The 13,459-nt window shown below is 41.6% G+C and overlaps 1 protein-coding gene across 3 annotated transcripts in view; it reads left to right on the top strand.

The window, feature by feature from the left end:
- Positions 1 to 13,459, top strand: part of LOC119185199 (longicornsin) — a 312,194-nt gene that overhangs the window by 61,338 nt on the left and 237,397 nt on the right. The window lies entirely within an intron of this gene.

The following is a 13,459-nucleotide window of genomic DNA, read 5'->3' as shown; positions in this document are numbered from 1 at the left end:
CCGAATTTAGTTTTGGGAGCTGAACAGACAGCTTGATCGCCGTGGTTACTGCATCAATGAAAGCTAGCTGCTGTGACGCTTCAAGATACTGAAAGGTCCCGTTTAAATCGAGGCAAAACAAAGGTAGCCTAAAGGTTGCCAAAAAATTTCTTCTGCTGCCACCGGCCTCAAAAAATAGCCAAACCTGGCAACCCTGCTTACAAATGTAGCGGTGTAAAAAAGCACACCCACACATGTCAGTGAGTCGAGGAACAACATTATATCCTCCCGTTTACTAAGAATACAATCTTCATTTCCTTTTTGAGTCATCATTACATGTTTTAAATTACACGTTTGGGTCATCAAAACACGTATATTTTTACCTGATTATCAACACATGTTACAGCAGGATAATTTAGCCTGTCGTGCAACGCTTTTGCAAGTAATCATCAAATGCCTTCACTATTGGAGTTTATTGCTTCGCAACTGAACCGCAGAAAAATATCGTTATTATCCGTCATGTACTGAACGAGTTAAGGTAGTTAGTTGCACAGTCTAAGCCCTTTCTGTATCTTTTCGTCTGAGCAAGCGCACTGAAGCTACACAGTGGATGGAAGAAGGGGCAAGGTGTGAATGACAAAAGAGCAAGAGGCTGTGACTGTATGTCACATCGATCACTTTTTTGTTTTGTTTTCCTTCCCCAAACAGTGCACATCGCTCACTTTTCTGCACTGCAGCTTGTCGAGGTGGAGGTAAATAAAGCACACTGAAAAGGCCATCATAACTACGCCATCAATGATGTTCAAATTAGCCAACGGCCGGTCTTTTGAATATGTGAAGCAGTGGCTTTTAATATGTGGCATCCTATTCCACAGGAAGAGCGAGAATTTCCTAAGTGACTTCAATGTTTATTTGTAAATTCCCTACCTAGTCACGTAACGTGTCTCATACATTCGCAAGAGCCACGACTACCATCGGCAGCATTTCCTGGCCATGCTGAAAAAAGTTTTCAAGGGCGCTGAAAGAAAATTTTAAATGAACAAACATCAAACAAGTTTCCAACGATCTCTCAAAGAAGATAGCAATCATAAGATAGACAGTAAATACAAGACTGAATTATTACTATATTTTCAAATTATTGTAAAATCAAGAGCTAAAGCAAAAGAAGAAATGGCAATAATGGATACCCCTAAGGGCACCTGCATTAACGTATGAAGCTGCTTGTGTTCTTGAAAATGGGGACACAGTGCTCAGCTTCTGAACACTAAGAAAACAAAGGATTTCGGCCACACACAACTTTTCTACAATACAGCCAAAACAATTATGAAAGGTTGCTCAAGACAAGGTTTTCTTGGGAACACATGTAACATTTCCGATTCAGATGTGACAGCCCAGGTTTGTGCTCACACATTAGCAAAAACATATTTTCCTAAACATATATCATAAGGCATATTCAACTGTTTGGACAAGAAGATTATAAAAAAATGCGATCAGCTGCAGCCGCTTCAATTTACTGCCTGCTCAAAAATGTTACTGATGGCAATGCTTAAGTCAGGATGTCACTGATACAGCTATTCCTCTAATGTTTTCTAGCAAACAATAAGTTAGGTGGGGCATGTCAGAAAGAAAATCGAAAGTGCCATTACAACAAGAACAAAAGAAGGGGAATTTAGCCCCCGTTTCTTCATCAGGCAATACAAAATAATCCAATAGAATATTAGGCCGAAGAAAGCATATATCTCTGCCAAATTTTTTAAATTGAAAATTGAAATGAATATATAGAGGACGAAAAAGCAGCCGTTTCATCAGTAAGATTCATATTCCAGAACTTCTGGCTTCAGATCCTGTCGACGAATCCTCGTTAATACTCTGTTTTGAAAGCAGGCTCGATCAATTATGGCTCTAAAGGTTCAAAGTTAATAGCAATTAATGTCAAAAAATTTTAAAGTGAATTCAAATGGCGGCAGGATTTGTACAGTACCACGATGCAAACTGTACACGGAAAAATACATAAGGCATAAAAATTTCTTATAGTACTTATCAAATTCAAGACGCTAAAAAAAGAATGACTTAAGTGCGGAAGCGTGGCTTTGCAGCAGTACGGATTTCCTTGGAAAAGACGTTTTTTGGCGCAGCAGCCCTGAGATTCAATGAAACCAAGTGGTTACATGTGGTAGAAGAGGTGTTTTTGTTCCTTTTAATACATTCAAATATAAAATTGATGTCAAAATGTTCTACAACTGTACCATGTTAGATTACTCTGCAAATTACACGATTATAACAACAAACTTTTGATTATTCACACAAAACAATTCAAATCGCAACTGCTCAAAACTGGCTGAACAGAAGTGCATTGACCAACATTAAGCACATTTAGGAGCCTACAAAAAGTTAAGGGTTTTTATTACCTTCACACTGCTATTTGAAAATAACATTAGAGGAGGGGCAGAAGGTAATTTATTCATCAATAGCAAGAGCTTACTTTCATAAAAAAAAGAAAAGCTTGGCGTTTTGGGTTTACCTCAGACCTTTCTACCAGGCACAAAAGAGCAAGAGAGTTTATAACGCTTTCTGTTCAAGTTCGCGGTCATACTTGCTTTGACCAACGTGCCATGCTATGACCACACAATGTTAGGGTTTATGAACAATAGTACCCGTCAAGTGCCCATCAGAGTACTGTGCGAGTTTGAAAATGTTCTCAGACACTGAAAATAGTCGCTTTACTCATGGAACGCCCACGGGAATGTGAAAGGTCTCCGTAATACCAGTACCAATGTCACGACGGGCTGAAAACTTGGATGGGTCCTACAGTTTACTTTGCAACCAAATGAAAACATTTTGAAAAATTTGTCCCTCGCAATTGGCCAGAAGTGCCCACGCATGCTGGACAATCAAACAACAGAAGACTCTTGAACTTCTAAATTTGGCGTCAGGGGTCCCTTGAATTCACTAGTTTTGTCGTTTCCAGTAAAATCCCCGAACCAGAATGAATAAGTGCATTGAGAAACTGCACGTAAAAAAACACTCACTACCTAAATTCTGTTCCATACACTGTAAATACTTTAGAGAACCAATTCGTGAAAAATTGGTGCTTGTGGAGCCAGCCTTTCAACAATTAGACTTGTCTTTTTCATGGCTGCAGCAAGATTAAAAGTCCACTTGTTGAACATCGCCTCAAGCTTCACCTTGCACTCACAAAAGTTTCATCTCTTCAAGCTTCCATCTTCCCCTGATCTTCAGTCAGTATTTTAGATAGTTCGCGGTTCCTGGTGCAATACTCCGAAGGTATCTCTTTTTGAGGGTAATACTCTGAAGGTATTACTTTGACGGTATGTGAAGCACCAGCTAGATGCATCCAAGTTTAAGGCTGCATCAGCATTTTTCACACTTTATTCGACCCTAAACGACCTCCGAAAATACAAAGGGCAATTGAGTTTTGTTTTGGCCTTTCCAGTCTCTACGGCACAATCCCTGATGCCAGAGGTCGGTTCATGTGACATCATGATGAAATAAGCTTTCATTTGATCGAAATACGAGATGTTGGTTGTAAGTTGTCTCTGACTCGCTTTAACCATGCAGTCGCTTTGCCGTTTGTGCGCAACTGAGTTCAGATCGTTTTGTACATTTTCAACTAAATAGTGGAGATAATTATTAGTAGAAAGCCGAAAAACATAAAATCCTGATATGTTTCATACTTTGCACTGACATCGTTCATGTGTTTACCAAGAAATGAGTGGCTAAGAGGAATTAGTGCCAGAAGGAAGGGTGGTGAAGCAAGAAAATAAACGCTTATTTAAACTTAGAGTGGGTCATATGCACTTTAAAACGTAGAAGGTCAGCTTTGTGGGTGCAGTCATTAGTGCATAGCTTCACATGTGACACCAGGTGAACCCATTTTTATTATGCATGGCATTCTTAACCAAAACAAGAAATGTGCATGAAATACCTGCTTAGAATGGCAAATGCGTGACAAACTCCACAGAAAGGCCTTGAACCTTCGTGATTTAAAAGCAAACATGCGAGCTAGAAGAAGCCTACACTAGATGACGGGGGGCTTCAAAGTTCGACCAGTGACCATGAGACTCCTCGAGACATGAATGTAATAGTCAAAGCCTGTAGGTTCTTTAGAAGGTGTTACCAGTGACTTGCTTGCCATCAAGGCAATTGGACTAGAAGATCAGGCAAACCACAGCTTCAGCAGGTGTATGTGTGCTGCGCCTTGCCCAAGCGGTGGCGTGCTGTCCCGGGAATCATGGCCAACCGGCCTCCAGGGCAGGAACCACTGTTGGACCACCTATGACTACCGCGAGAGGTCGCAGCCAATACCCAGGAACCTTAATCAATCGTAACCAAGGTGAACATGCCCTCCTTGGAATGCCAGTGTGACCCACTCCATAGCCGAAACACCTACTGCTCCCGTTTCCAGTGCACATGAAACAGATGGGACAGTGCATCAATATTATTCCTGAGGTTTACCGACTCTGCAGGAGAACAATTATTCACGCGTACCTGTACACTGCCGTTTTTGCTTATCTTTGTCGGAGCTTATATGACAGATTCTGTACTCAAGACGTGTGCAGTGATGGAAGTGACATTGCACTTTTGTACTTTTGGGAGCAACATTTGAATCAGAAAAATTACCACTTCGGAGCAGCCACGAGTGTTTTCGTAGCAGGAAACGTGGCAGTCTCGAGCAGCTAGCGGTGTTTTAGGAGCAGACAGCAAAATATGCCATACAACTCCTAGAACTCAAAGAGCCACCAACGTGTTGCATAAATCTTAATATTGATTAGGAGAGATGCTTCACGCCCTCAAATCAACATAAATTACAAGAAACAAATGATTAGGTTGCTTATCTAAAGCGTGTGGTATGAGCTACATATTGTATATAATCTCGGTAACTTTTACATATGACCCATATAGCCTGAATGTAAAATTGAAGAAAGCTAAATGATCTAAAAGCGAGATATATGCCACTTCATGTTGCATAAATAAGTCAAGAGTCAGTAAAGTATATTAACAAGCTAGAATGTTAGAAAAGCATGCTAGAACACATGCTTTTCAATTTCTTTCAGACTTCAAAATTGGTCACACAGTTATTCGTCTTCATTTTCTCAGTACCATTTTAGAGCAAGTTCGAAGCAGTTACCTCTATGAAAGGCACAGACATGTGAGCTCAAAAAAAAACAGATCATTAAAATCACGCTTTACATAAAATGCAGACACTACCGAAAGAAGGCCGAGAGAATGATGCAATGAAAACAAGAAATGCACTAAATCTTTTCCATCCAACAGTCGCATCAGATTCCCATTAGGTTTGCCAACTTGCACCTGATGGTGGAAAAATAACAATGTATGAGAAACAATGAACTAAAAGAGAAATCACTATCAGCTTTAAAAGCACTGCTACATGAAATGCACTTTAGAAGAGCATGTCAAGTTAGAGCATGCTGTATTCATTCATTTGTATTTTGTTTTGATTGAGGTTCTTCATTTAGTCAGCCAATTCCTTATTAAATTGCATAAAACTGAATTCCCATTTGCAGCGAATCAGTTAGAGCACTACATTATTTATAATGTGATTTTCAAGGTCCCATCAACAGGGCAGAACATCCTGCACAAAGACCACTGAAAAACTGGAAATATCAATGGCGGCATTAAGCAGGCATATATATTTCTGTAAACAGAACTGACTCAATAACACCCATTATACTTCTTTTTCTGCTTCACCTCTAGACTTTATCAAATGCACTGATAAAAATGTAAAACAATGAAACCTTTTGAAGGAGCTATACAGATGTCATTTGCAAGGTACATCACAGCAATTACTGCATTTAGTCTACTAAAAAACTTTAACAAAGATCTATGGCGACGTGTCAATGATCACAACACACATAGAGGCACGCACACACAAAAATACAAGAAAACGTAAACAGATATTAGGATTAGCTTAAGTTGTGCTTAAGGTATGCTTTTAAATAGAACCTAATTAAAATGATGAAAATACAGGGTTTATCGAGTTGAGATTGAGCTCATTTCTGAAGTTGCTACTTACGTTAGCGTTTCAAAGTTCCATTTTAGTCTGCAACTTAGCGAAGCCTTTCACTTGGGGCATGGCAAATGCAAAGGCCAGTTTCTATTACCCACTCCTGGCTTCACTATGCAATGGGACGTGGAACCCGACTTCCTAGAGCAGCGCAGTACTTTCAGATTTTCGACAGTTGCTTAAAAATGGTGCAAGGTATTCAAGTCTGCTATCTGAACTGCTGGAACAACAAGACTAAAGCATTTAGCCAAGTGGCGTGCAACTCAACGGCAACCTCCTGATCTTCAGGCTTTGTAATTTGTAATGAATGCTTCATTAGCTGTTCCAATTACGGGAGATGTTTTTAAAGCAGAAGTGATCACTCTGTCCCTGGCAAAAGAATGATGGCCATATAAAACAGTCACCGAATATAAACTTCGTATCTCCAAGTATATTCCATCACCACCCACCTTTTCTTTTTGCACGCTTTCTTGCTTTTTAAGCATCTTTTCGTGCTAAGGTTGGTGTTTTCGGTACTGTGAGATTGTAATTTGTTGATACACAAGACATGGTCCTTCCCATCACTGACTTTTCAGAGTTACATGTTCTCTCTTGGACGAAAAAATTCCGCTGCAACCTTTACACGGAGGGAGGAGGCGTAAAAATTCTAATCTAGAATGTAGATTCAAATGCAGTACAATGCATTCATTGTGAAAATAAATCCAAAGCTGCCCACTGTTTCTGCATCTTGATAAACTTAACACTTTCACGAGTAGGCGCTCATAATTAAACATAATCTATATCTGATCAATTAATTAAAAGCTGTAAAAAAGGATGGCTTGTCTTTGATGATTAAAGCAACTTCGTTCGGTATAGCTTTGTAAAGATTGACCATTCTAGAAATATTTTTTACCTCTTAAAGCTCTGTGAGACACTTTTGAAATAAGAGTTTTTGCTTAGTATCTGCAAAAAAGCATTTATGATCACTTGGGAAAGTACTTCACACCATTTTCAAGAAATACAGCAGAATAGGTTCCAAGAAAAGCATGGTACATCTATGTACCACTATCTTAAAAATATAGCATAAAAAGTGGTACATATGTGTTCCAATGTTTACAGGCGGTATGAAAAAATTTCAGTAATAACATAGTCATAATTTTAATGGTGCTGTTTACTTATTCTTTCAATGCACTGGAGAACTTGGCATCTTCTACAGAAATAGCTACTGAGCATTTACGCTGAATCTACATGTAGGCGACAGGCATACATTAGCTTACCCGATTTGCAGACTACAGTACTTAGGTGCTCCTAAAGCGAACTAGAATTGATGCTGCTTATGCAAATCAATCTTCCACTTTACTAAAAATGGATATGCCGCTCATGTCCAACTGTACAAGTGTGATACCTCCCCAATTAGGAATACCACCATAATCAAAATCAAGTCCCAAAAGGGATTGATGAGGAAACTGAATAATGAGAGCAGGTAAAATCTGTACTTGAAAAGGTGCGCTAGGCTCTCATCAATAAATGGTTGCTTGTTTGATTGATATGTGGAATACAACGTACCAAAACCATCATATGATTATGAGAGACGCCATAGTGGAGGGCTCCAAAAGTTTCGGCCACCTGGGGTTTTTTAACGTGCACACAAATCTGAGCACACGGGCTTACAGAAATTTTGTCTTCATCGAAAATGCAGCCGCCGCAGCCGGGATTTCTCATCATTAATTGTGTGAAATGGATCACTATAAAGACATATTGAAGTGACCTTTTAAAGGCACTTATTTAGGCCACTGCAAGAGATAGTGAGAAATGATGAAGGCATGAGCAAAGCAAAATCCAAGTTGCTGTTAGCGCTACATCTCGCAGCGAAGTGATAACTTGAAATAGTCTCATTATAGTTCTTGGTAAACTGCACGACTGATAGAAACGGTGCCCATTCCAGCCAATTTTATTTGCTGTTGTTAAAAGCGGTGAAAAAGTAACATACATTTGTACCACTGCCCTTCGAAGAGTCATGGTGAATTGACAAGCATACCACCAAGTAGAAAGCTAGCTACAGTGCACAGAATATTAGTAACGCTGCCAGAACAAATCTAGGAAGCACGGGAGCACATCATTCTTAGCTTTATATATACGAAGCTCCTCTTAACAGGAGCCACCACTCAGCTCTTCTTGGAACACCGAAAGCAATAAAATGCAAACAGGTTCACACATCATCACTGGATGAACTGAGGTGTCAAGAATATCCAATGCTAAACTTTAAACATACAGGACACTAATAACATTAACACAACTAATATGGCAGAACTGTAGGTAAACAACTGATCACAACAAACACTCATATTGAAAAATACTCTAATTTACCACAAATAAACAGCTCAAAAACACAAACATTGAAAAACACATATGCCACAAAAATAGTCAGATCTCACAAGAACAGCGCAAATTTCAAAAGGGGACTTCCAATACACTTCAAGCCAGAGTTTTATTTGCAGGTTGTGCAGACTGGCAGGCAGACATGGATTAAACATTATTGACATAATGATGCTTTTTAATCACTCTAAAATTCTCATAACCTGTGATTGCCTAAGCGTGTTTCAGAGCTTGCAAGAAGCGTTTCTAGTGGTTGCATTCTTACCATGTGTTCATATACAATTAAAAATAATGTTACAGTTGCAAAACGTTGTTAGCCATTTCTTTTCTTTCCTCTACACTGAATAATAAGGAGACATGTGGGGAACTAATGGAAACTGAAACATATTTATTTTTTAGGAGATTTAATTCTCCAAAACACAGATTTTCAGTAGCTGTCTATTTTGTGCTTGAACTAATGACTCCACTTTTTAACGATTGACTCTCCTCTGAGTGCTTCTAGAAAATTTCGTACAGAGCAGTGGTCTTGTGGTCGTCACACTCGTGGCTTCTGAAATTTGCGAGCGCGTTCTGGCAACATGTCCACGGAGAGAAGACAGAGCTTGCACCAAGAGTCCCCTTACCTCAACTTTATTTTCGAAAGAGCAAACATCTTGATCCCTCCTGATAGTTGCAATACACCAGCAGCCAGGAAAACATTTCTTGACAGGGAGGTTGGTACTTCAGTTTTCGCTTACTAACCGTTAAAAACTTATAGTCAGCACAAGGTTTGCATGTCATCATTAGCAAACTTTTTCTAGTCTCGTCATGCTGCAACTACAGCCATGTTGACCCGTTAAACAGGTAAATACCTATGTCGTTGTGACGAACTGCGGTTTCAAATCATTCATCATGATCCGATAGGTTTTAAGTGATTCTTTCGGCGCATGAGTCGTATTCACGCAGTACATAACTACAGCTGGGAACCGCTTCTTCGGTTGCTGCAGCTTTTCCGTCAGTCATCGAGTGTGCAGCGTTGCCTTTTAAGAAATAATTATCAAACGTTAGCTTACTGCACTTTAGCGCGGCCATCGAGTCTCATAAAGGGGTGCTGATTGAAACAGAGCAGGAGTACCCTGCAATATGTGTAGGCAGCGTATTTCAAGGGGGTGACTTCGCATTGCTAGAAAGCAAGAAGCTCACCAAAGTTCCAGCAGTGACAATGAATGCAAGGAACGAGAACATTACCGACGATACTTGTTGGCTACTGAAGTTCCACCTGAAACACTAAGGCTCATTTCTCCCCTGGCGGAAAGACTCGCGGGTATACATTTCCTCCGCTTCCCTTCAGGTGCCAGTGAAGTCGCGCTCACCCAGTATCTTAATCTGCGTGCAAACGTCTTGCATTTGCGATTGCGCCCCTATAGAAGGCCGGTAGTTTCTGTTGCATTGTGATCCAATTCGACAAACGTGAACGAATGTGAAGGAGTCAATAAAAGCAGCGAAATTCCAGCGACTCGCATAAGAATGTCCGAAACAAACAACCGCCAGGCAGGAATAGTGCCTAGTATAGCGTAAGTAAAATCGTGTTGCATGCGCTGGCAGTTCTCAGTGTTCACGCGCTCTGAGAAATAGATAATGGTGTGCTATGCTCTGACCAAAACCGGAGTCCATTCCTTCATCACTAGAGAAAGGTTCACACGACATTTTTTGTGGTACGATGCTGCTCCTGTTCCTGCCGTAAGTTCTGCAAACATGAATGCACGTACTTGTTAGAAAAGTGTATGCATGGCATATCAATGCTGCACAGTGGAATATTCTGTACAGTTAGAAATCTCTTGACGTAGAGGGAAATGACGGCTGCACGCTTGAAAACAACGGAAGACACCCTGTGCAACGCAATTGTTTCAGGAAGCAGAGTCACTAAAGATGCAAAAACGAAACAGAAGAAAAGGGCATTACACGTTTTTGCGCGTATTTAAGTTTTCTAGCGCATATACACAGCGAACAAGCTGTTTTTATGTGAGTAGCTATAGTCTTGTCCAAGGTGCATTCCAGATTGAGACCTCGTGAAAATTTGTCAAAATGATTGCCTTGCCACCGCAGATTGCATCATGAAACCTCTGCGATTGAAGTACTTCATTGATATCAAGTCACAGTGCAACTGTAATGTCAACCATGGCTGCTAAAAAGTCTGCCTGAAAAATAACGCATGCAGTCACTCTCATTTCACGTTGTAGGCAGAGCCGTCCTCGATTTGTGAAACGCTCTTCACCCTGACAAGGACTATGCCATCTACACTTAACAGAGATGAATGATTAACGATGTCTTCGCCGATCAGGCAGTTGGTCGCAATTATGGGTTCTTGAAAACTAGTCCACTCAGTGGTGCGACGGGAGGCGACTGCTCCAAACGGCCACTGTACTGGTGATTTACTGCAGTTTACTGGTCTTTTCCATACTCTTTTCACAAGCACATAATAAAGAGGAAGAGAGGGGGTAGTCTCACGACTCACATACATGTACAGAGTCTCCTCAGACTACTGTCGATGCTAATTTCACAAAGAAAAACTGATGCCTCTGTCCCCAACCCCCGAAAAAAGTTTCTGGCTACGCCCCTGCCGTATTTGGTTGTAAGTTGTAACAAGTTATCAAAAAAGAAACCTGGTGATGGGAATATTGCCTTGGTAGGTTTCATTTTTCTATGACAGGCACTGAAAGGTCAATGCCACAAAACCGCCGAGGTAACAGCACAGCAAAAGACGGAGTGGTTTCGCCACATTAACCACTGAGACTTCCTGCCCTGCCATCCTGTTACCGTGTTTACTGGCTTCACCGGTGCTAGCACTACGAAGAAATGCGATTAGGAATAAACATGAGGTCGACTTGCCTTACCGGCAACACGACCGTGCTGTACACGGCAGAGCTTCGAAACCTGCACTAAACAGGTGCGATGACTCAGCTTCACATGAGCATGGTACCCAGTGGTTGTTGAGAAGAAAAGAGCCATTGGCATAACTGCTGGGTTAAAGGTAGCAACGGCAGCGAGGAAAAAAGCACATGGCACAGCAGCTTTGCAGCGCAGCACAACTAAGCCTTCAAGTGAAAGACAAGCTTGCCTTCACGAAACAATGACAAAACGCTTACAAAAGCTGAAGCGTTGTTAATGATGAGTTGCGGTGAAAGGTCCCAGAACGCACATGACAAGTCGGCATGTGCGTGAAACCGGCAAGCACAAGCTGCGAACTCTCGAACTGCGCGTGTGAAATGCGTGCGTGAAGCCATGGTGTGCTAAATGGAGTAGTATGCGTGATGGTCCCAATGGAAGAACTACGGTCGTATTTGAAATCAGGCCACCAGATAACACCGCATTCGAAATGTGTGCGGAGGGCTCGAAATTTGAAATTGCAGTTCGACACCATCTGCAGTTCTTGAGCAAAATTTTCACGTAACACAATTGTAACTAAAGATACTTCAAAAGTATATACAACTGAACATATTTTAATACGTTATTGCAATAAATAAGGTTGCATATGGTCATAGAAACTTGCATGTTTTCTCTCGCAGAGTAGCGACCCGGATCGCCTCCATGCTTGCTGTTCTGACTGCAAGAAGCATTCCCTTCAATACCTATTACGTCAATGTTCGGGGCAGACTCCCTGACCTTCCAACCCCCGGGCGCACGCTCATGTTCCCAGGTACACGCTGACGTACGTTTATCTTATGAGAAGCATGCGGAGATAAGATGCATTGAGGCAAACGTTGAGAAATGACGCTAGAGATACGCGCAGATACATGTTGAGCTGTCGCAGATGTTTTACTTAAATTGTTTACAGTTGCATAGTGATACCAACAGCAGCATGGGTATCAGCAACACCAGAAGTGGTAGTCTGATATTCATGCTAGTGCTTGCGAGGATGGTAACCCTCGACACTGCTACAATGGGTCTCTTGGGTTTGGCTTGCACTGCCTGCACTAGATCTGAAAAGTGTTTCAGCGGTGCTGCGGGCGCGCAGCACCGGTTCAGCAAGTGCAGCCGCGACACTAAAGCGCGGCGGCTACTGCCAAAACGAAGATGCAAGTGCAGGCTGAGTTGGTCAAACGGACAACGTGGCATGTAGCGATGGTGTTGTTTACCAAAACACCGCCGCGATGGCTGTCTTGGTAGCTGCCATACAGAAAACTACTCGACAACATCGCTGATTTCGACAATGCAGCGATCCTTTACGGAGGTAACAGAGAAGGCGTTTTGTTGTGCATGAAAATCTCAGTCATGTTCGCGGGTACATAGGTCCCTTAGCTGGGACATATAGTTAATATAATGACTCTGTATTACCTCATAGATTGGGGTACTGTGACTGCGCAGCTCAACTTGCAACTCTGACCCTCAAATCTTGGCCGGGCTAGACTGCACCTGTATGCTTGCTTCTTACGAAAGGAAAAAAACGCGCACAGGTGCAGTTTAGTCAGGCCGTCTCTAAATATACGTGGTATTCACCTCCGAGCAACCCTGTTCTCCCACAGCTTACGCAGAGTGTACTAGAATGGTCTGAGTGGGACGAACGGAGCGTTTTTGCTGAGGCGGTGGTCGTTGATTGAATAGGGGGCGCTGCGGGTGAGATGGATTGGTCACGATCAAGCGTGCCAACGCGCATCGGTCGCACGTTGTCGCATTTTGCCGTGTGTTTTACTATTTACAGGATCTACATACAGACCCGAGTATAGAAGAAAACAAGAAAGAATAAATTCGAAGTGTCTTACAAGGCTTTCCAACAAATGTGCGCAGTGTATTTTCTGTGTTTTCTTTAGAACACGGACAGCGATGCGTCAATGATACCAACCGACTGATTGGGTCACATTTCTCTAGGAAACGGATCTCCGAAGAGACGTGGCGGCCATTGCAGTTCAGAAGTGAAGACAGTACCAATGCTCTACAACTTTTTCAATAAAAATTTGCAGCGGCCGTCATCAGCCACTCTGAACGCCCGAGAGTGATCGCTGCCGTTGACGTCTTTTTTTGCACTTCTGTACACCCCTCAAATATGCTTTAATGCTTCAGTATCCTCTTTCATTATCGCAATTACAATATTTTGAGCATACA

The sequence above is a fragment of the Rhipicephalus microplus genome, chromosome 8 (genome assembly GCF_043290135.1).
Source record: "Rhipicephalus microplus isolate Deutch F79 chromosome 8, USDA_Rmic, whole genome shotgun sequence".
In the NCBI taxonomy this organism is placed as follows: Eukaryota; Metazoa; Arthropoda; class Arachnida; order Ixodida; family Ixodidae; genus Rhipicephalus; species Rhipicephalus microplus.
Note: the sequence above shows the minus strand (reverse complement) of the source record. Positions and strands in the feature narration are given on the sequence as shown.